The 21,210-nt window shown below is 39.5% G+C and overlaps 1 protein-coding gene and 1 long non-coding RNA gene across 2 annotated transcripts in view; both read left to right on the top strand.

Annotated features, from left to right (window-relative positions):
• Positions 1-21,210, top strand: part of LOC309508491 (uncharacterized protein) — a gene marked incomplete at both ends in the record, with an annotated part of 398,710 nt that overhangs the window by 354,166 nt on the left and 23,334 nt on the right. The window lies entirely within an intron of this gene.
• On the top strand, positions 13,190-14,913 carry LOC309507573. Its single transcript, XR_014209193.1, has 3 exons — positions 13,190-13,231; positions 13,413-13,475; positions 14,040-14,913. It is a non-coding gene; the product is annotated as an uncharacterized lncRNA (long non-coding RNA).

The raw sequence follows: 21,210 nt of genomic DNA, 5'->3' as shown, positions 1-21,210 counted from the left end.
TAGGATATTTAGGGTGGTTGCTAGGGTCTTTTGGGTGGTTGCTAGGCGGTTGCTAGGGTATTTTGGGTGGTTGCTAGGCGGTTGCTAGGGTGTTCTGGGTGGTTGCTAGGGGATTTTTGGGTGGTTGCTAGGTGGTTGCTAGGGTCTTTTGGGTGGTTGCTAGGCGGTTGCTAGGGTGTTCTGGGTGGTTGCTAGGGTGTTTTGGGTGGTTGCTAGGGTATTCTGGGTGGTTGCTAGGATATTTTGGGTGGTTGCTAGGGTCTTTTGGGTGGTTGCTAGGGTCTTTTGGGTGGTTGCTAGGCGGTTGCTAGGGTGTTCTGGGTGGTTGCTAGGGTCTTTTGGGTGGTTGCTAGGCGGTTGCTAGGGTGTTCTGGGTGGTTGCTAGGGTCTTTTGGGTGGTTGCTAGGCGGTTGCTAGGGTCTTTTGGGTGGTTGCTAGGGTGTTTTGGGTGGTTGCTAGGGTATTCTGGGTGGTTGCTAGGCGGTTGCTAGGGTCTTTTGGGTGGTTGCTAGGCGGTTGCTATGGTGTTCTGGGTGGTTGCTAGGGTGTTTTGGGTGGTTGCTAGGGTATTCTGGGTGGTTGCTAGGCGGTTGCTAGGGTGTTTTGGGTGGTTGCTAGGGTGTTTTGGGTGGTTGCTAGGGTATTCTGGGTGGTTGCTAGGCGGTTGCTAGGGTCTTTTGGGTGGTTGCTAGGGTCTTTTGGGTGGTTGCTAGGGTGTTCTGGGTGGTTGCTAGGCGGTTGCTAGGGTGTTATGGGTGGTTACTAGGATGTTTTGTGTGGTTGCTATGGTGTTGCTAGGGTATTTTGGGTGGTTGCTAGGGTGTTTTGGGTGGTTGCTAGGGTGTTCTGGGTGGTTGCTAGGCGGTTGCTAGGGTGTTTTGGGTGGTTGCTAGGGTCTTTTGGGTGGTTGCTAGGGTGTTCTGGGTGGTTGCTATGGTATTCAGAGCGGTAGATAGATAGATACACACACACACACACACACACACACACACACTCAGAGTTTAGAGTTTATAAGTGTATAAATTGATAAGTTTATAAGTGTACAAGTTTTTGAGTTTAGAGTTTATAAGTTTAAATGAGTTTAGAGTTCAGAGTTTATTAATTTATGAGTTTAAGAGTTCATAAGTCTATGAATTCATGAGTTTATTAGTTAATTAGTTATTAAATTTAAGTTAATTAGTTTATAAGTGTATGAGATTAGAGTTTATTAGTTTAAATGAGTTTCATTGGCTAATATATATAGAATGGCAGTTTGATTTAGTTTTCAAGGGATTTAGATTTGAATTTTTGTCGGTTGGTGAGTTTGAATTTTTTTAGAATGCCCAATGTTAAGTCAATGGGAGTTTTTCCGAGTTTTGATCGTCATTTGTAGGAAAACCGTAAGTCCGATCAGTCTGAAAAGATATAGCATAAAACTTCAGATCAGTTTGAGTGTCTGAGCCGAGTTTGGAGTATGTAGAGTTAAAGCTCTAGGGCGAGTTTGAGTCAACAGTTATTTACAGAAGAATAATAATAACTAGATGCGAAAGTTCGTCGAGACAAACTTTAAGTTGGCTTGAGAAAGTTTGGACCAGAATGTTTTTTGCTAGGCAGTTGCAAGGATGTTATGGGTGGTCGTTATGGTGTTGCTAGGCGGTTGCTAAGGTATTTTGGGTGGTTGCTAGGGTGTTGCTAGGCGGTTGCTAGGGTGTTCTGGGTGGTTGCTATGGTGTTGCTAGGCGGTTGCTAAGGTATTCTGGGTGGTTGCTAGGCGGTTGCTAGGGTGTTCTGGGTGGTTGCTAGGGTCTTTTGGGTGGTTGCTAGGGTCTTTTGGGTGGTTGCTAGGTGGTTGCTAGGGTGTTTTGGGTGGTTGCTAGGGTCTTTTGGGTGGTTGCTAGGCGGTTGCTAGGGTCTTTTTGGTGGTTGCTAGGGTATTTTGGGTGGTTGCTAGGGTATTCTGGGTGGTTGCTAGGTGGTTGTTAGGGTCTTTTTGGTGGTTGCTAGGGTGTTTTGGGTGGTTGCTAGGCGGTTGCTAGGGTGTTCTGGGTGGTTGCTAGGGTGCTTTGGGTGGTTGCTAGGCGGTTGCTAGGGTATTCTGGGTGGTTGCTAGGGTGTTTTGGGTGGTTGCTAGGCGGTTGCTAGGCTATTTTGAGTGGTTGCTAGGGTATTTTGGTTGGTTGCTAAGTGGTTGCTAGGGTATTCTGGGTGGTTGCTAGGGTGTTTTGGGTGGTTGCTAGGGTATTCTGGGTGGTTGCTAGGCGGTTGCTAGGGTCTTTTGGGTGGTTGCTAGGGTCTTTTGGGTGGTTGCTAGGCGGTTGCTAGGGTGTTCTGGGTGGTTGCTAGGGTATTCTGGGTGGTTGCTAGGCGGTTGCTAGGGTATTTTGGGTGGTTGTTAGGGTATTTTGGGTGGTTGCTAGGGTCTTTTGGGTGGTTGCTAGGCGGTTGCTAGGGTGTTTTGGGTGGTTGCTAGGGTATTCTGGTTAGTTGCTAGGCGGTTGCTAGGATATTTTGGGTGGTTGCTAGGGTGTTTTGGGTGGTTGCTAGGCTATTTTGGGTGGTTGCTAGGGTCTTTTGGGTGGTTGCTAGGTGGTTGCTAGGGTGTTCTGGGTGGTTGCTAGGATATTTTGGGTGGTTGCTAGGGTCTTTTGGGTGGTTGCTAGGGTGTTCTGGGTGGTTGCTAGGTGGTTGCTAGGGTGTTCTGGGTGGTTGCTATGGTATTCAGAGCGGTAGATAGATAGATACACACACACACACACACACACACACACTCAGAGTTTATGAGTTTAGAGTTTATAAGTGTATAAATTGATGAGTTTATAAGTGTACAAGTTTTTGAGTTTAGAGTTTATAAGTTTAAATGAGTTTAGAGTTCAGAGTTTATTAATTTATGAGTTTAAGAGTTCATAAGTATATGAATTCATGAGTTTATTAGTTAATTAGTTATTAAATTTAAGTTAATTAGTTTATAAGTGTATGAGATTAGAGTTTATTAGTTTAAATGAGTTTCATTGGCTAATATATATAGAATGGCAGTTTGATTTAGTTTTCAAGGGATTTAGATTTGAATTTTTGTCGGTTGGTGAGTTTGAATTTTTTTAGAATGCCCAATGTTAAGTCAATGGGAGTTTTTCCGAGTTTTGATCGTCATTTGTAGGAAAACCGTAAGTCCGATCAGTCTGAAAAGATATAGCATATAGCTGCAGATCAGTTTGAGTGTCTGAGCCGAGTTTGAAGTATGTAGATTTAAAGCTCTAGGGCGAGTTTGAGTCAACAGTTTTAGTAAGAATAATAATAATAATAACTAGATGCGAAAGTTCGTCGAGACAAACTTTAAGTTGGCTTGAGAAAGTTTGGACCGTAAAGTTTTTTGATAGGCGGTTGCTAGGATGTTATGGGTGGTCGCTATGGTGTTTCTAGGGTGTTTTGGGCAATTGCTAGGGTGTTCTGGGTGGTTGCTATGGTGTTGCTAGGGTATTTTGGGTGGTTGCTAGGGTGTTTTGGGTGGTTGCTAGGGTGTTCTGGGTGGTTGCTAGGCGGTTGCTAGGGTGTTTTGGGTGGTTGCTAGGGTCTTTTGGGTGGTTGCTAGGGTCTTTTGGGTGGTTGCTAGGGTGTTCTGGGTGGTTGCTAGGTGGTTGCTAGGGTGTTCTGGGTGGTTGCTATGGTATTCAGAGCGGTAGATAGATAGATACACACACACACACACACACTCAGAGTTTAGAGTTTATAAGTGTATAAATTGATAAGTTTATAAGTGTACAAGTTTTTGAGTTTAGAGTTTATAAGTTTAAATGAGTTTAGAGTTCAGAGTTTATTAATTTATGAGTTTAAGAGTTCATAAGTCTATGAATTCATGAGTTTATTAGTTAATTAGTTATTAAATTTAAGTTAATTAGTTTATAAGTGTATGAGATTAGAGTTTATTAGTTTAAATGAGTTTCATTGGCTAATATATATAGAATGGCAGTTTGATTTAGTTTTCAAGGGATTTAGATTTGAATTTTTGTCGGTTGGTGAGTTTGAATTTTTTTAGAATGCCCAATGTTAAGTCAATGGGAGTTTTTCCGAGTTTTGATCGTCATTTGTAGGAAAACCGTAAGTCCGATCAGTCTGAAAAGATATAGCATAAAACTTCAGATCAGTTTGAGTGTCTGAGCCGAGTTTGGAGTATGTAGAGTTAAAGCTCTAGGGCGAGTTTGAGTCAACAGTTATTTACAGAAGAATAATAATAAGTTTAAATAGGATTTCAATATGTTGGCTTTCTCAAGCCAACTTAACTAGATGCGAAAGTTCGTCGAGACAAACTTTAAGTTGGCTTGAGAAAGTTTGGACCGGAAAGTTTTTTGCTAGGCAGTTGCAAGGATGTTATGGGTGGTCGTTATGGTGTTGCTAGGCGGTTGCCAACGTATTTTGGGTGGTTGCTAGGGTGTTGCTAGGCGGTTGCTAGGGTGTTCTGGGTGGTTGCTATGGTGTTGCTAGGCGGTTGCTAAGGTATTCTGGGTGGTTGCTAGGCGGTTGCTAGGGTGTTCTGGGTGGTTGCTAGGGTCTTTTGGGTGGTTGCTAGGTGGTTGCTAGGGTGTTTTGGGTGGTTGCTAGGGTCTTTTGGGTGGTTGCTAGGCGGTTGCTAGGGTCTTTTTGGTGGTTGCTAGGGTGTTGCTAGGGTGTTCTGGGTGGTTGCTAGGGTATTCTGGGTGGTTGCTAGGCGGTTGCTAGGGTCTTTTTGGTGGTTGCTAGGGTGTTGCTAGGGTGTTCTGGGTGGTTGCTAGGGTATTCTGGGTGGTTGCTAGGGTCTTTTGGGTGGTTGCTAGGCGGTTGCTAGGGTGTTTTGGGTGGTTGCTAGGTGGTTGCTAGGGTGTTTTGGGTGGTTTCTAGGGTCTTTTGGGTGGTTGCTAGGTGGTTGCTAGGGTCTTTTGGGTGGTTGCTAGGCGGTTGCTAGGGTGTTCTGGGTGGTTGCTAGGGTATTCTGGGTGGTTGCTAGGATATTTTGGGTGGTTGTTAGGGTCTTTTGGGTGGTTGCTAGGGTCTTTTGGGTGGTTGCTAGGCGGTTGCTAGGGTGTTCTGGGTGGTTGCTAGGGTCTTTTGGGTGGTTGCTAGGCGGTTGCTAGGGTGTTTTGGGTGGTTGCTAGGGTGTTTTGGGTGGTTGCTAGGCTGTTGCTAGGGTCTTTTGGGTGGTTGCTAGGGTGTTTTGGGTGGTTGCTAGGGTATTCTGGGTGGTTGCTAGGCGGTTGCTAGGGTCTTTTGGGTGGTTGCTAGGCGGTTGCTATGGTGTTCTGGGTGGTTGCTAGGGTGTTTTGGGTGGTTGCTTGGGTATTCTGGGTGGTTGCTAGGCGGTTGCTAGGGTGTTCTGGGTGGTTGCTAGGGTGTTTTGGGTGGTTGCTAGGGTATTCTGGGTGGTTGCTAGGCGGTTGCTAGGGTCTTTTGGGTGGTTGCTAGGGTGTTCTGGCTGGTTGCTAGGCGGTTGCTAGGGTGTTATGGGTGGTTACTAGGATGTTTTGTGTGGTTGCTATGGTGTTGCTAGGGTATTTTGGGTGGTTGCTAGGGTGTTTTGGGTGGTTGCTATGGTGTTCTGGGTGGTTGCTAGGATATTTTGGGTGGTTGCTAGGGTCTTTTGGGTGGTTGCTAGGGTGTTCTGGGTGGTTGCTAGGGTGTTCTGGGTGGGTGCTATGGTATTCAGAGCGGTAGATAGATAGATACACACACACACACACACACACACACACACACACACTCAAACAGACTACCTCGCTCACACACTCACTCAGACACTCAGACACAGACACACACACACACACACACACACACACACACACACACACACACACACACACACACACACACACACACACACACACACACACACACACACACACACTCAGAGTTTATGAGTTTAGAGTTTATAAGTGTATAAATTGATGAGTTTATAAGTGTACAAGTTTTTGAGTTTAGAGTTTATAAGTTTAAATGAGTTTAGAGTTCAGAGTTTATTAATTTATGAGTTTAAGAGTTCATAAGTCTATGAATTCATGATTTTATTAGTTAATTAGTTATTAAATTTAAGTTAATTAGTTTATAAGTGTATGAGATTAGAGTTTTTTAGTTTAAATGAGTTTCATTGGCTAATATATATAGAATGGCAGTTTGAATTAGTTTTCAAGGGATTTAGATTTAAATTTTTGTCGGTTGGTGAGTTTGAATTTTTTTAGAATGCCCAATGTTAAGTCAATGGGAGTTTTTCCGAGTTTTGATCGTCATTTGTAGGAAAACCGTAAGTCCGATCAGTCTGAAAAGATATAGCATATAGCTGCAGATCAGTTTGAGTGTCTGAGCCGAGTTTGAAGTATGTAGAGTTAAAGCTCTAGGGCGAGTTTGAGTCAACAGTTTTAGTAAGAAGAATAATAATAATAAGTTTAAATAGGATTTCAATATGTTGGCTTTCTCAAGCCAACTTAATAATAATAAGTTTAAATAGGATTTCAATATGTTGGCTTTCTCAAGCCAACTTAATAAGTTTAAATAGGATTTCAATATGTTGGCTTTCTCAAGCCAACTTAATAAGTTTAAATAGGATTTCAATATGTTGGCTCTCTCAAGCCAACTTAATAATAATAATAAGTTTAAATAGGATTTCAATATGTTGGCTTTCTCAAGCCAACTTAATAATAAGTTTAAATAGGATTTCAATATGTTGGCTTTCTCAAGCCAACTTAACTAGATGCGAAAGTTCGTCGAGACAAACTTTAAGTTGGCTTGAGAAAGTTTGGACCAGAACGTTTTTTTGCTAGGCGGTTGCTAGGATGTTGCTATGGTGTTGCTATGGTGTTGCTAGGGTATTTTGGGAGGTTGCTAGGGTGTTCTGGGTGGTTGCTAGGTGGTTGCTAGGGTGTCCTGGGTGGTTGCTAGGGTCTTTTGGGTGGTTGCTAGGGTATTTTGGGTGGTTGCTAGGCGGTTGCTAGGGTGTTCTGGGTGGTTGCTAGGGTGTTTTGGGTGGTTGCTAGGGTGTTTTGGGTGGTTGCTAGGGTATTCTGGGTGGTTGCTAGGCGGTTGCTAGGATATTTTGGATGGTTGCTAGGGTCTTTTGGGTGGTTGCTAAGCGGTTGCTAGGGTGTTCTGGGTGGTTGCTAGGGTGTTTTGGGTGGTTGCTAGGGTATTCTGGGTGTTTGCTATGTGGTTGCTAGGATATTTAGGGTGGTTGCTAGGGTCTTTTGGGTGGTTGCTAGGCGGTTGCTAGGGTATTTTGGGTGGTTGCTAGGGTATTCTGGGTGGTTGCTAGGCTATTTTGGGTGGTTGCTAGGGTCTTTTGGGTGGTTTCTAGGCGGTTGCTAGGGTATTTTGGGTGGTTGCTATGGTATTCTGGGTGGTTGCTAGGGTCTTTTGGGTGGTTGCTAGGCGGTTGCTAGGGTGTTTTGGGTGGTTGCTAGGGTGTTTTGGGTGGTTGCTAGGGTATTCTGGGTGGTTGCTAGGCGGTTGCTAGGATATTTTGGGTGGTTGCTAGGGTGTTTTGGGTGGTTGCTAGGGTGTTCTGGGTGGTTACTAGGATGTTTTGTGTGGTTGCTATGGTGTTGCTAGGGTATTTTGGGTGGTTGCTAGGCGGTTGCTAGGGTGTTTTGGGTGGTTACTAGGATGTTTTGTGTGGTTGCTATGGTGTTGCTAGGGTATTTTGGGTGGTTGCTAGGGTCTTTTGGGTGGTTGCTAGGCGGTTGCTAGGGTGTTTTGGGTGGTTGCTAGGGTCTTTTGGGTGGTTGCTAGGGTCTTTTGGGTGGTTGCTAGGGTCTTTTGGGTGGTTGCTAGGTGGTTGCTAGGGTGTTCTGGGTGGTTGCTATTAGGGGTGGCTCGATACCACTTTTTCATGTCCGATACCGATACCGATACCACACAATTGAGTATCTGTCGATACCGATACCGATACAATACCATATATTTTTTTCTTAATTAAGCTGTTAATAACACATTTGTCAGGAGGATGCACTGTGCTTAACCTAGCCAGCTTAAAAGCATCATCATGCTCAAACAGTGCAATAAATGTTCTACTTTCCTAAAGGATGAAATAAGTAGGCCACAACATGACTCAGTTGTGCAATACTGCTGCTTAATTTTTAGGAAAACAATTTTTAAACAGAACTTGTAGCAGCATTTTTAATTATTCAGCACCATTCAATTAATGAAATTTAAAGTGCAACTGTGCAAATAAAACAAAAATTATAATTCCAGTGCCTCTTATGTAGTCATAATAATAGGGCTGTACCCGACTATTCGAATATTCGTTCGGTGGGTTGGTATTCGATTTGAGAATTTGACATTCGAATATTCGTTTTTTTTTTGTTTTTTTTTGCACACCTGGCATCTCCCTCGAAATGGTTCTCATTCGCGCTTGCATATGTTCAACACTATAAAATCTGACGAAATATAGATAGACACACAAGACGAGACACGTTCAGAATGAATAAACTTTTAATAAACTACAGAACAGCGGGAGTGGGAAGCGGCGCGCCTCACGCGGGCAGGGCTTATATGCTCCGAGAACTCTTTTTTACAACTATCTTATAAAGCCTAGCCATTTTTAATAGGATGGACAGTTGAAGGAACCCAACCTCGTTATTTGATGCTTCTTGGCCAGTTGGCCTAAAGTGTTCCTGCAACGGGAGTATTCTCTGGCTAGAGCGCAGATCTGTGGAGTTTGTAAGGACAGAAGTGCATGCCTGCGAGCTTGTATTTTGGGTTAAGCTGCGTTGCTTTGACATTGAGGAAAATAGAATAATAGAAACAAAATGTATTAGACTTTTTACCCCTTATTATCAATCTAAATTAATCTCGTTTTTAATTTAATTTAATTTAGTTTTTCTTTATTTAAATTCGTTTTTTTTCTTTAATTAAATTTCGGTTTTCTTTATTTAAATTTCGTTTCTTTATTTAAATTTCGTTTTTCTTTAATTAAATTTCGTATTATTCTTTATTTAAATTTCGTTTTTCTTTATTTAAATTTCGTTTTTTTCTTTAATTAAATTTCGTTTTTCTTTATTTAAATTTCGTTTCTTCTTTATTTAAATTTCGTTTTTCTTTATTTAAATTTCGTTTTTATTTATTTAAATCTACCCTTTACTGTGTCAGTAATTTGTTAGTCAGAAAAATATTAGACTACCTTATTAAGTATTGCTTAAGTTAACAGACGTGTGTGTGTGTGTTACGTGCGAGTGTATTTGCTTTGTGTTGTTCATGGGGAAGATGCGTTTTATATAACTAGTGCAGTAATCCGTTTTCGGAGCATAAGCCGTGCCCGCGTGAGGCGCGCCGCTTCCTGCTCGCGCTGTTCTGTAGTTTATTAATTATGAACATATCGCGTCTTATTTGAAATAACTCCACACAGCTGACATGATAACTTAATTGCTGAGAGGGCTTGCCTCACTCACCTCTAGCTACCGTTCACGTGATGCCAGTGTTGCCAAGTCCGCGGTCTCTCCCACCCCGAAACGCGATTGGCTATTTTTAAGAAGCAATTGGACGGGATTTGTATGTGAAAATCTGGTAACCCTGCGTGACGCGTGTTGCTCATCTCTCTTTATGGCATGTCTCTCAGGTGTTGTTAAGCATTTGTATGACAATTTAGGACTAAGGGACGTGATCGTATCGGATCGGGTTATACTCCCGCGATTCATGCAATATCCGATCCAGTGATTTTGGCCAGTATCGGACTAATACCGATACCGAATATCGGATCGGCGCACCCCTAGTTGCTATGGTATTCAGAGCGGTAGATAGATAGATACACACACACACACACACACACACACACACACACACACACACACACACTCAGAGTTTATGAGTTTAGAGTTTATAAGTGTATAAATTGATGAGTTTATAAGTGTACAAGTTTTTGAGTTTAGAGTTTATAAGTTTAAATGAGTTTAGAGTTCAGAGTTTATTAATTTATGAGTTTAAGAGTTCATAAGTATATGTTTATTAGTTAATTAGTTATTAAATTTAAGTTAATTAGTTTATAAGTGTATGAGATTAGAGTTTATTAGTTTAAATGAGTTTCATTGGCTAACATATATACACTGTTAAATGTCGCTGTAGATTTAGCAGCACAGTACTGTAATAACCTACAGTACAATACTGCATTTCTATATTACAGTAAAGTACCGTAATTTGCATTGTATTGTGGGTAATTTTGTTTGAGCGGGAACATTTTACAGTAAATTTTAGTGTTGCTGTAACCTAGCTGTAGCCTGGCTGTAATATGCCTAGCAATAATACAGGGTTGCTGTAAACAGAGAGCGCGCGCGCCGCCTGACTGACGTCAGAGCACAACTGCAGCAGGCAGACGCAGATCACTCGCTGGATGGATGGATGGATCTCTGCGGATATCTGGACATTTGGTAAGTTAATTTTGAATTTTATAATAAGGTTTTAGGATTTTACACTATAGTGTACAAATAACAGTGGAAGTTTAGCCAGCGACGGTTCCAAAAACACCGTTAGTTAGATCTGCTCTTTCACCCCGTTGCTTGTCCCGACATTTTCAAATCTAACTCGAGATTTGAACATTGAATTAACATTACCTTACGGTTTATTTCGACCAAAACAGACTTGGTGATTGTTGGAACGGTGGAAGGACAAATCGAGGTGGTTAACTAACGTTAAATGTGTTATACGATGGTCTGCGAGATAAAATTACTGCATTTGACATGTTACGTTTGGAGGATCTTATGATAACAAACATGTCTAACGTTAACTGTTATCTGTAGGGATCCTTTCCTGGCATCCGAGCCCGTCAGTGGTAAAAACAAGCCCTTATAGACATAACGTTATTTTGCTCAAACTGCTATTTGCAGTCCGTTTCTCAGATGGCGAACTTTATGATTTTACTAACTTTTATGATAAATACTGGACCAAATTTAATAAGTCGTTTAGACACAAAAACACGTGAAAACAAGGGTTAAAAATACTGCACTTTCCTTTGCAACGCAAAATGGGTGATTTGGGCTTAGAGAGATTGGCTATTGGTACCAGTTTAGCCTTTTATTTCCTTTCTATTTAGGCGGGAGACCCAGTTCTGTAGCATTGTGATTTGTAATGACAAATAATGATTATTATAATAATAAAAAATATGAATAAAGGTGTAAATTGTTCAAAAAAAACTATCTGAGTTAATAATGATCTATTAGGCAACAAAGACAAGTAAAATGCATGCCAAAAAAGCTAGTTAGAATATTTAAAGAGGTCAAGTGAAGTTTAAAGTGAAGCTTATTTTTATTTTATTAACCTAGATGTATTGTATGCAGATGAATGAAATATATGTCCTCAACAAGAAACATAACAGTTAACTGAATAATATGTATTTTGATTTCTTACAGCTCTACAGTGTGGGACAATTTTATTTGCAGCCTGGGAAGGAGTTTTCTGTAAGTATTAGCCATGTTAATACAATGTTTTAAACTTAAAGTTTTAAAATCTAAAGGTTACATTTTTGTTTTTTTTAATTGGCTGTTTTTTTTTTATTTAATTTTTGTTATTTCTACAGAATTTTCTTTTACAATTTCTCTCTTACACTGTCTGCTCATCTTTATTGGTGCTGTGGATAACAGGTTTTGTCATACGTGTTTTTGTGTGTCATGTCTTTTTCAGTTTTGGTCACCGCCAGGTTCCAGTACCACCTCAAAGTCCCAGCCAAATTTAAAAGTATGTCCAGCTACAGCCGCAAGTCATGCAGTTTCTCAACCTCTCACACCGACTTTTTGGAACTTCAGCTTATTCACCGTATCCCCCAGAGTTAGATAAGTGAAGTCCATACATACCCTTTTCATCTCCGTGTGTGCCGTAACACTGTCTGACGCACCCACTGCTAGCCTAGCTTAGCACAAAGACTGGAGGTAAACGGCTCCAGCTAGCATACTGCTCCCAATAAGTGACAAAATAACCCAACATTTTCCTATTTACATGTTATGATTTGTATAGTCACAGCGTGTACAAATAACAAGGTCACATGAGACACAGCCATCTTCTAACCGTATACATACTGGGAACTATATTCTCAGAAGGCGAAGCACTGCTACATGGGCAGAGTGATTAGCGCAACACTCTGAGCGAACTCATCTCCTCACCACCGAGCTTTCTCAGGTGCTGCGAGCAAATCACTCCGCAGAAGTAGCAGTGCTTCTCTTTCTGAGAATATAGTTCCCAGTATGTGTACGGTTAGAAGATGGCCGTGTCTCATGTGACCTTGTTATTTGTACACGCTGTGACTATACAAATCATAACATGTAAATAGGAAAATGTTGGGTTATTCTGTCTCTTATTGGGAGCAGTATGCCAGCTGGAGCCGTTTACCTCCAGTCTTTGTGCTAACTAGGCTAGCGGTGGGTGCGTCAGACAGAGTTACGGCACGCACGGAGATGAGAAGGGTATGTATGGACTAACTTTGGGGGATACGGGGAATAAGCTGAAGTTCCAAAAAGTCTGCGTGTTCCTTTAACTATCCCTTTAAAAACTGTTTACCTGTAAAGTGCTGGTGTACTGGACATGCAATGTTCCTAAATTAAATGTTTTTTTCACAAATACACAGTGTAACTGATTAATAAAAAAAAAATTTGACAATAACATTGTTTGGATTGATTGATTTGCAGTTATTCTGAAGTTGCATTATAATATTATTACCTGTAAATTTATATACTGTAATAACTACATCTTATATAAATATAATATTATCATTATTAGTAATTTGAAAATTATAATATTTAGCAATAATGTATCAATATAGGTATTACAGTACAATACTGTATAATTAATTACAGCAGAAGCAGAAACATTACAAAAATACAGTAAAAATACAGTAAAGTACTGTTTTGTAGTTTACAGTACTGATCTTCTGTACTGTAAAGTAAATTACAGTACAGTTACTGTAAATCAAAATACAGTAACTTGCTGGCAACCTTGCTGCCAGTACTGTACTGTAAAAATACAAGAAAATCGTTAACAGTGTAGAATGGCAGTTTGATTTAGTTTTCAAGCGATTTAGATTTGAATTTTTGTCGGTTGGTGAGTTTGAATTTTTTTAGAATGCCCAATGTTAAGTCAATGGGAGTTTTTCCGAGTTTTGATCGTCATTTGTAGGAAAACCGTAAGTCCGATCAGTCTGAAAAGATATAGCATATAGCTGCAGATCAGTTTGAGTGTCTGAGCCGAGTTTGAAGTATGTAGAGTTAAAGCTCTAAGTGTTTGTAAAAATCTTGCCAGTTCATTGCATGCATCCATTGCGGTAAGTAATCTTTTTAACTGACTGTCACATTCTCAGTATTTGCATGTACAATAGACAATGGAATAGCAATCTACATCAGCATATTTCACAACATGTAATAACCTCTTTTATTAAGCACTTAACCCTTAAGATTTGAATAACATTTTTGGAATCAAGATTACTCATTTCATTTACCCATTAGGTTTCGTATCTCCTCCACTGCCTCGTAGCCACTGCCAACTGCCATCAGCACCTTCATTTCAAGGTAATCCACTAGTATTTGAGTGACAGCTTGACAGATTCTCAGTATTTGCATTTATCATGGAAAAAACTTTTGTATAACAGCATTGTATTAAATTGTGTAACAGCAGAATGGATTGCAGACATTAACATCATAGACATAAATTGTAATGTTTATATTACATTCACCTTTATTGCCATCTAGGAACCTTTGTGGTAAATAAATATAACACCAATAAAATAATAATAAGTAACCATAAAACAGAAAAACCAAAAACAGAGACTTGAAAGCGGACAGAGAAGGGGCTGTTCTAATCGCTTAGAGGCAGGCTGTTCCAGAGTTGTGGCCCTAAAGTCATGGTCCTTTAAAGTCTATTCTCTGATAATAGGATAGAAATTTGTTCAAATTTACGACACTTATGAAGAAGTTTGGCCGCAGTGTTTCAGACTAGCTGAAGACGAGCAATTTGAGACTTGGATATACAGCAAAATAATGAATTGCATTAATCTAGCCGAGACGTAACAAATGCATGAACAGCCATTTCTATTCTCTATCACAAGCTGTTTATTTATTTTCATTTATCCATAGGGTTGAGGCTGCTTTGGCTGTCTATGCAAGTAACACACACAACATATTAATCATTAGTCATATCTTTATATTGATTAATGCACAATTCTACATGTCCTGTAGGGTCCACATAGACATTGCTGTTTTAGTCTTTACTGTATACAGTATATAACATTGTGATATTTTACACATTTAGCCATTGGTAGAAATTAGAGTAAAGGTAAATATATTTGTTTGTTGGACATGTAAATATGCTGAGTAAAAACAAGGTTTTGTAGCTTAAAATGAACAGCTTGATTTGTGTGAGATGTGTCTCTTTTTCTCTCTCCCTGCAGTAGATTGGACATCTCTATTCCCATCAACAGTATGTAAGAACTGTTTTTAAATGTGATGGCATAGCATCATAAGCCCCAAAAATGTGTTGAAAATATATTAATTACTGCATTCTGTATTTATTTATTACATTGTCCCACCTCTATACAGTAAGTAATCATTTTAGAAATAATTTTTGTTTTACTATTATTATTATATTTGCCTAATTAACTATTAAGTGAAGTTTTAATTAAGTGCATTTTGTATTAAGGTTTTCTGTAAAGAATGTAATTAACTTGTTTTTTTCTCTGTGTGTGTGTGTGTGTGCGTGTGTGCGTGTGCGTGTGTGTCGTTTAATGTCCTGTCCTATCTATACCTTTATGTACTTTTTTCACTCAAACTTTTATCTCGCTTAAACCTCTACCTCTCGCCCATTCTGTTCTTTCTCTTCAAAACAAACATTGACTGGCTGCTACCCCAAAACGCTGCTGCATTGCTTGCTGCTTCGCTTGCTCGCACCCCAAACGCAATCTCAAAAATGCAAAAACCAAAACGCATAAACCCAAACTGCACATGCAAGCTTGCTAACGCATCTGTAAAAAATAAAAGCCAGAACCACAACAAGTTTTTCCCCCAAAACGCTTTGAAAACCAAAAACACTTTGAAAACCAAAACCTATGAAAACTCTGACAACTTGACTAAAAAACGCTTGACTTGACTGTAAAAAGCTGGGACTGTGAAAAACTTGAACCCAGGTGAGAAAAAATCAACTGCAGATTCAGGAAAAAGTGGAATATCAACTCTTTTAAAGTACACACTTTTTTGATTAACCTAACTTCAAATCAATTAATTAACTGTTGTTATATATCGACTGTTGTATACTGTTACTAATATATATATTTCTGTATATCTGATCGCATAAAAGGTATTATCTTTTGTGTTCGTTTTCTCAAGTAACAGTAAATATCAATATTTGTACCCATTACTCAAACATATTTGCTTGATTGCCAGTGCTCAAACATCACCATGCCAAGAAGAGGAAAGAGGAGTGAATCTCAGAAACAGCGCAGAAACCTAAAAGCTTCATGTGGCACCAATAGCAGTACTTCTGGAGCAGGTATGGTTGGTGAAAACATGTATGTTCTGTCTGTTACAGCATCTCACTGTCAAAGCGATTCTAGGTACAAGATTTACTCCAGAAGTCGTCAGTGTACATGCAATGCCTTAATGTTCCTAGCTGTCCATAATGAACGTAATGAGCTACTCGGTTTCGATTTAGACCGCATTTTACAGAAAGGTGATGCCCTTTACACTAGTGTCAAAAAAACACTGCGGAGCAAAGGACAATTTGTGGCAAATTTTTTTAACTTTGATGAGCTGCCAAGCACAGTTAAGACCAACTCTGCCTGCTACAACATCCTGAAACATCCTCAGAGAGTTGGATTCCTAAAAGATTCACCTGTCCTAGGCGAGTATGAAAACCTAGAGAATACTCTGCAATGTCTCAGAGCTGATGTGAGTGACGCGTTGCTGATGTGTGGATGCTCGTGTATCGCCGTATTCAGAGATCGCTCAGGGAGGTTTGGTTATTTTGACTCTCACTGCAGATCAGCATATGGAATGCCTGAAGATGAAAGCACTGGTACAGCCGTGATGTTGACCTTCTTCCGTTTAGAGGACATGATTGAGAGGTTGCTGCTATTGTTTCAAGGGTGTTTTGATTTGAGAGACCAGCAACAGTTTGATCTGCTGCCTGTATCGTTCATTAACCGAATAACTGAAAGAAGTGTACGTCCTGAAGTCTCCCCGAACTGCTGTGAGCTTGAACGTGATGTACAACCATCTGTCTCTTTTGAGAACGAAGCTCTGTCAAACAAAGAACAATGCAGGTCTGCTGATGTCTCACAACTGGATGTTCAAGTCCAAGATGTGCAACCATCCACCTCTTTTGAGAACGAAGCTCTGTCAAACAAAGAACAATGCAGGTCTGCTGATGTCTCACAACTGGATGTTCAAGTCCAAGATCCATTTCAGCAACTATCTGAGACTACTGTTAACAGTGACGCATCAACTGAGGAACAAGCCCACTTGACTAATCAGTATAAAATCAAAGTTATAACTTCCGTCACTCAGGATAGCGACAGATATAAAAATGTGTCATTCAGTAAAACATTTCCTGATATGCTTTCACAGAGTGCATCTATGCCGATAGCATTGTCAGCTCCAAATCAACAATATTCAAAATCAACTGACTTAAATAAGCAATTGAAAAAACTGAGCAAGACTCAAAGGCGAAAGGCTTACAGTTCAAAATGGCACAAAGAAATGAGTTCCATCAAAAAACAGACTAAACGCAAAATCCATAATTATAAAACATATAAGGAAATTAATAAACAAGCCATGAAAAACAAATATTGTAATAATGCAATTTACAGAGAACACCACAAACAAGCCATGAAAAACAATTATAAACATATTAATGAATACAGAGAGAGAAAAAAGAGTACTGTAACCAGCAATTACAAGAATGACAAACAGTTCAGGGAGAGACAAAAGAACTATATGATTAGAAACTACAGGAATGATGAAACATTCAGGGAGAGACAAAAGAACCATATAATTAGAAACTACAGGAATGATGAAAAATTCAGGGAGAGACAAAAGAGCTATATAATTAGAAACTACAGGAATGATGAACAATTCAGGGAGAGACAAAAGAGCTATATAATTAGAAACTACAGGAATGACGCACAGTTCAGAGAGAGACAAAATAACTATACAATTAGAAACTACAGGAACGATGAACAATTCAGGGAGAGACAAAAGAGCTATATAATTAGAAAATACAGGAATGATGAACAATTCAGGGAGAGACAAAAGAGCTATATAATTAGAAACTACAGGAATGATGAAAAATTCAGGGAGAGACAAAAGACCTATATAATAAGAAATTATAGGAATAATCCTAAGTACAAGGAACAGCATATGCAATATATTGTTGATAGATATTTAAAGGATCCTATTTTTAGGCAAAGGCAAATAGACCATTATGCAAACCGATGCAAAAATGATCCTAACTTCTATGAAAAAAGGAAAAACATCTTTAAACAACGTTATCACTGTGATGCACATTTTAGGGCTCGTCAGAAAGAATACAATTTATTCAAATCTAAAAACAAAATATCTGCACTCAAGGTACTTCACACAGTACGCTGTGCACAAGACATACGGCTCAAATACAAAAACATGAATCTGATGCGCCAGCAGAGAGACACGTTACAAAATAACCAGCCTGACGCAGTACAAGATCCGACTGTGTTAAGAGCCTTAAATGTTTTCAGAGATGTTATAAAACAGGGGCCAACTTATGTCTGCACATGCTGTGCCAGAGCACTCTTCTCAAATCAAGTCAAGTCATGTGATCGTGAGCGCTATCAGAAGAATCCGACAGTTGCTTCAGTTTGCTTGACTGGAAACTATGTTCACGTCTGCTCTGACTGCTCAGATCAATGTGCCTTGGAGAACAGGAAAACAGAGTGGATCTGTCACTGCTGCCATAATACACTAATGAGAGGTCTGATTCCAGACATTGCTTTAGCTAATAAACTTCAGTTCGCTCCCATTCCTTCAGAACTCTGCGATTTGAATGTTCTTGAAAGACACGTTATTGCAAAGTACATTCCTTTTGCTAAGATTGTTACACTACCGAAAGGCCAGCAAAGAGCTATTAAAGGCGCCGTGATTTCTGTTGCATCTGAAGTAGAAACAACAGTGAATTCTTTACCCAGACCAAGAAGTGAATCACAACTGCTTACAGTGAAACTCAAAAGACGTCTGTGTTACCAAGGTCACTATCAGTTTCAGACTTTGAACATGCAAAAGGTTTTGTCTGCTTTAAGAAAGCTAAAAGATATCCATTCAGAATATAAAGATATCGTCATTAACCCTCTGGAGTCTGAGCGTTTTTTGGGGCCCTGGGGGTGTTCTGACATGCTCTGACATTTGTGCTTTTTTCAGTTGCTTATAAACATATTAATGGCAAAGGTGTAAATTCACTCTATATAGCACAAACAGGACTACAATAATATGTGAGCCACATGTATGTACATGTTTTCATTTTTGAGAGAATAATGTTTATGCGTGGTTATCGAAAAAACTAAAAATTAAAATTTTTGATATAAGACCACAAAACACATACTAAATATGTGGCAATAAGACTTTTGACTTATGGATGTCGTCGCCTATAGTTTTTTCTTCAAAATTATGTGAAAATAGTCTTGCTTTATCGTTCACATAAAACCATACATTGATTTAAATTGATGTAAAACAGGTTTTGCTTGGAAAGCCAATATGCGAGGGGGCGTGAACGAGGAGTGGTTTACACCTTAGAATACACCCACTCTGCATAATTAGCCATTCACTCAGGTGTGACACTGACTGAGCCACAATGCAAAGACAAAAGATATATTTAGAAGAAGACTTATATTGACCATTTAAGATTTTGCTTACATCTATCTTGTAAATATGTTTTGCTATTTTATTAAAACGGTTACAATTACAACAATAATTACAATTTCAACAATATTTCAAGTGTACTCTTTCTTTGTAAAAAAAAAAATGATTATAGGCCCTACATTTTATCTATGTATTCATTAGTGTGAATATAACCAACATTGGAACAGCTAACATCTTAGTTGATGACTTTATTTTTGACAAAAATAGTATTTTATATATAGAAATGGCTAAACAAAAGCTTATTTGATGTGGCAGTATATTCTACAGTAAAAACTGTACCCAAATCTGGTCAACAAAATGTTGTCTTTCATATTTCGTCTGACTGTAACGTTGTTTTCATGAAATATTAGGGCATATTGTTAATTTGCAGTTTAATACGTTGCTTATACAAATAGCCTACATTTTATTTCAACATTCAGTCGATGTTTACTTATCTCAGTATAGCAATACAGTTTGCTAAAACATCATCATTCATTCACACACGAGATTTAAATTTAAACTGTCTTTGCCAGCTGTGGTAAACAGCGCGCATTCATGCCGTTTATTCATTCATAAACAGAAACCCACGTGAAGAAATTCACGTGAGAAGGAAAAAACTTACTTGTATTCCTCAGCTCGCTCCTCGATATACCCGCACTTCTGAGGGACATTTTCCATTAGTATTATTCCTCACAGCGCTGCAAGACGGTGTAAACAATGATCTAAATAAACTTGTGTGTTTTCTCGAGCTGATGGGGGCGTTCACAGGATTGCCTCAGCCATTTGCGTTTGAATAGCGCGCGCTCTCCGTGGGCGGGGCCGATTATAACGTAATGAGATGAGATGAGCTCGACTGGAATCGCTCTATTTTAATACAGATTTCACAAGATGAGAATAATTGTTTTTTTATATAAATTACTTCATTTAAAAGAAGAGAATTCAAGCTTCATGCCTGTTTGTCTGTATGTCTGTTTGACTGAGTATTCGCTGAGTTATTGTTAATTTTCGGACGCGTTTCAGAATGGACTTCACTGGCAGAGAGAAGGCAGAACTCGCTTCGTGTTTATTTTTCTTTATTTGGCAAAAAGCACAACACTTTGTTTTTATTGTGAGTATACACAAAAATAATACACATTTAACAGAATCGATTGATGTATGAAACTCCTATGGAAAATCAAAGTCAACAGAGTATTTATGAGTTTCTTTTACACTAATAAAAAAAAAGCGAGCTGGTATCGCCGGCGATACAGCCGACCTCAGGGGGTTAATGCAGAACTCTCTGAAAAAGAAATGTTTAATGAGCATGAAGAGTGTGCAATTGACATCAATGCTTCTGAAGAAGAAATGTTTAATGAGCATGAAGAGTGTGCAAATGACATCAATGCTTCTGAAGAAGAAATGTTTAATGAGCATGAAGAGTGTGCAAATGACATCAATGCTTCTGAAGAAGAAATGTTTAATGAGCATGAAGAGTGTGCAAATGACATCAATGCTCCCGATGAGGAAATGGATATTGAGAACAGTAGACAAAGTGAGAACACTGAAGAACAGAGCAATGAGAATGAACACGATGCAAATGATGACACTACTGCAGAAGAGCAATCGAGAGGCCTTGCCTTGGATACATGTCTTCAGCCCCCAGATCTCGGCCAGCAGCTGTTGTCTTATAATGATGGAATATTTTGCATTGCCCCAGCAGAGAGAAACACTCCTGTAAACACTTTCAAAATTCCTAAACTTGAGTCTATGGCGTTTCCAGTGCAGTTTCCTGATGGCAAGAACACCTTTGATGAGCCTGGTAGAGAAAAACATGTTTCCCCCAGCAGATACTTTAACTCTAGACTATTTTCTATTGACAATCGTTGTGCGAAGGACACCAACTATATCTTCTTTGCGCAGTTCGTGACTGAAATGAACATGGCCACATCTAGTATGTCTATCCAGCTGAGGAAAGGAAAACCCATGACTCGTGATGGACGCAGAATAAACTGTTCAATGCTGCAGGACAAACAGGAGTTAGAAAAGCTTGTAATAAATAAGGAAGCTACACGATTCATGCAACCATTAAGAGGGACTCCAGCATACTGGGAGAAATCTCTCCGTGATCTGTTTGCTATGCTGAGACAGCTGGGCACTCCTACATTTTTCTGTACGTTTAGTGCTGCTGAGATGAGATGGCCTGATGTGATTACTGCTATTAAAGCACAACAAGGTGAAACCGTGAACTTTGCTGAATTAGACTGGTCCGAAAAATGTGAAATCCTCAGAAGTAACTCTGTGACAGCGATGAGGATGTTTGAGAAACGAGTTGAAGCCTTGATGAGAGATTTGATAAATTCCCCTGCTCGACCTATCGGTGAGGTAATTGACTTTTTTTACAGAGTAG

The sequence above is a fragment of the Leuciscus leuciscus genome, assembly GCF_965113295.1.
Source record: "Leuciscus leuciscus genome assembly, chromosome: 10".
In the NCBI taxonomy this organism is placed as follows: Eukaryota; Metazoa; Chordata; class Actinopteri; order Cypriniformes; family Leuciscidae; genus Leuciscus; species Leuciscus leuciscus.
Note: the sequence above shows the minus strand (reverse complement) of the source record. Positions and strands in the feature narration are given on the sequence as shown.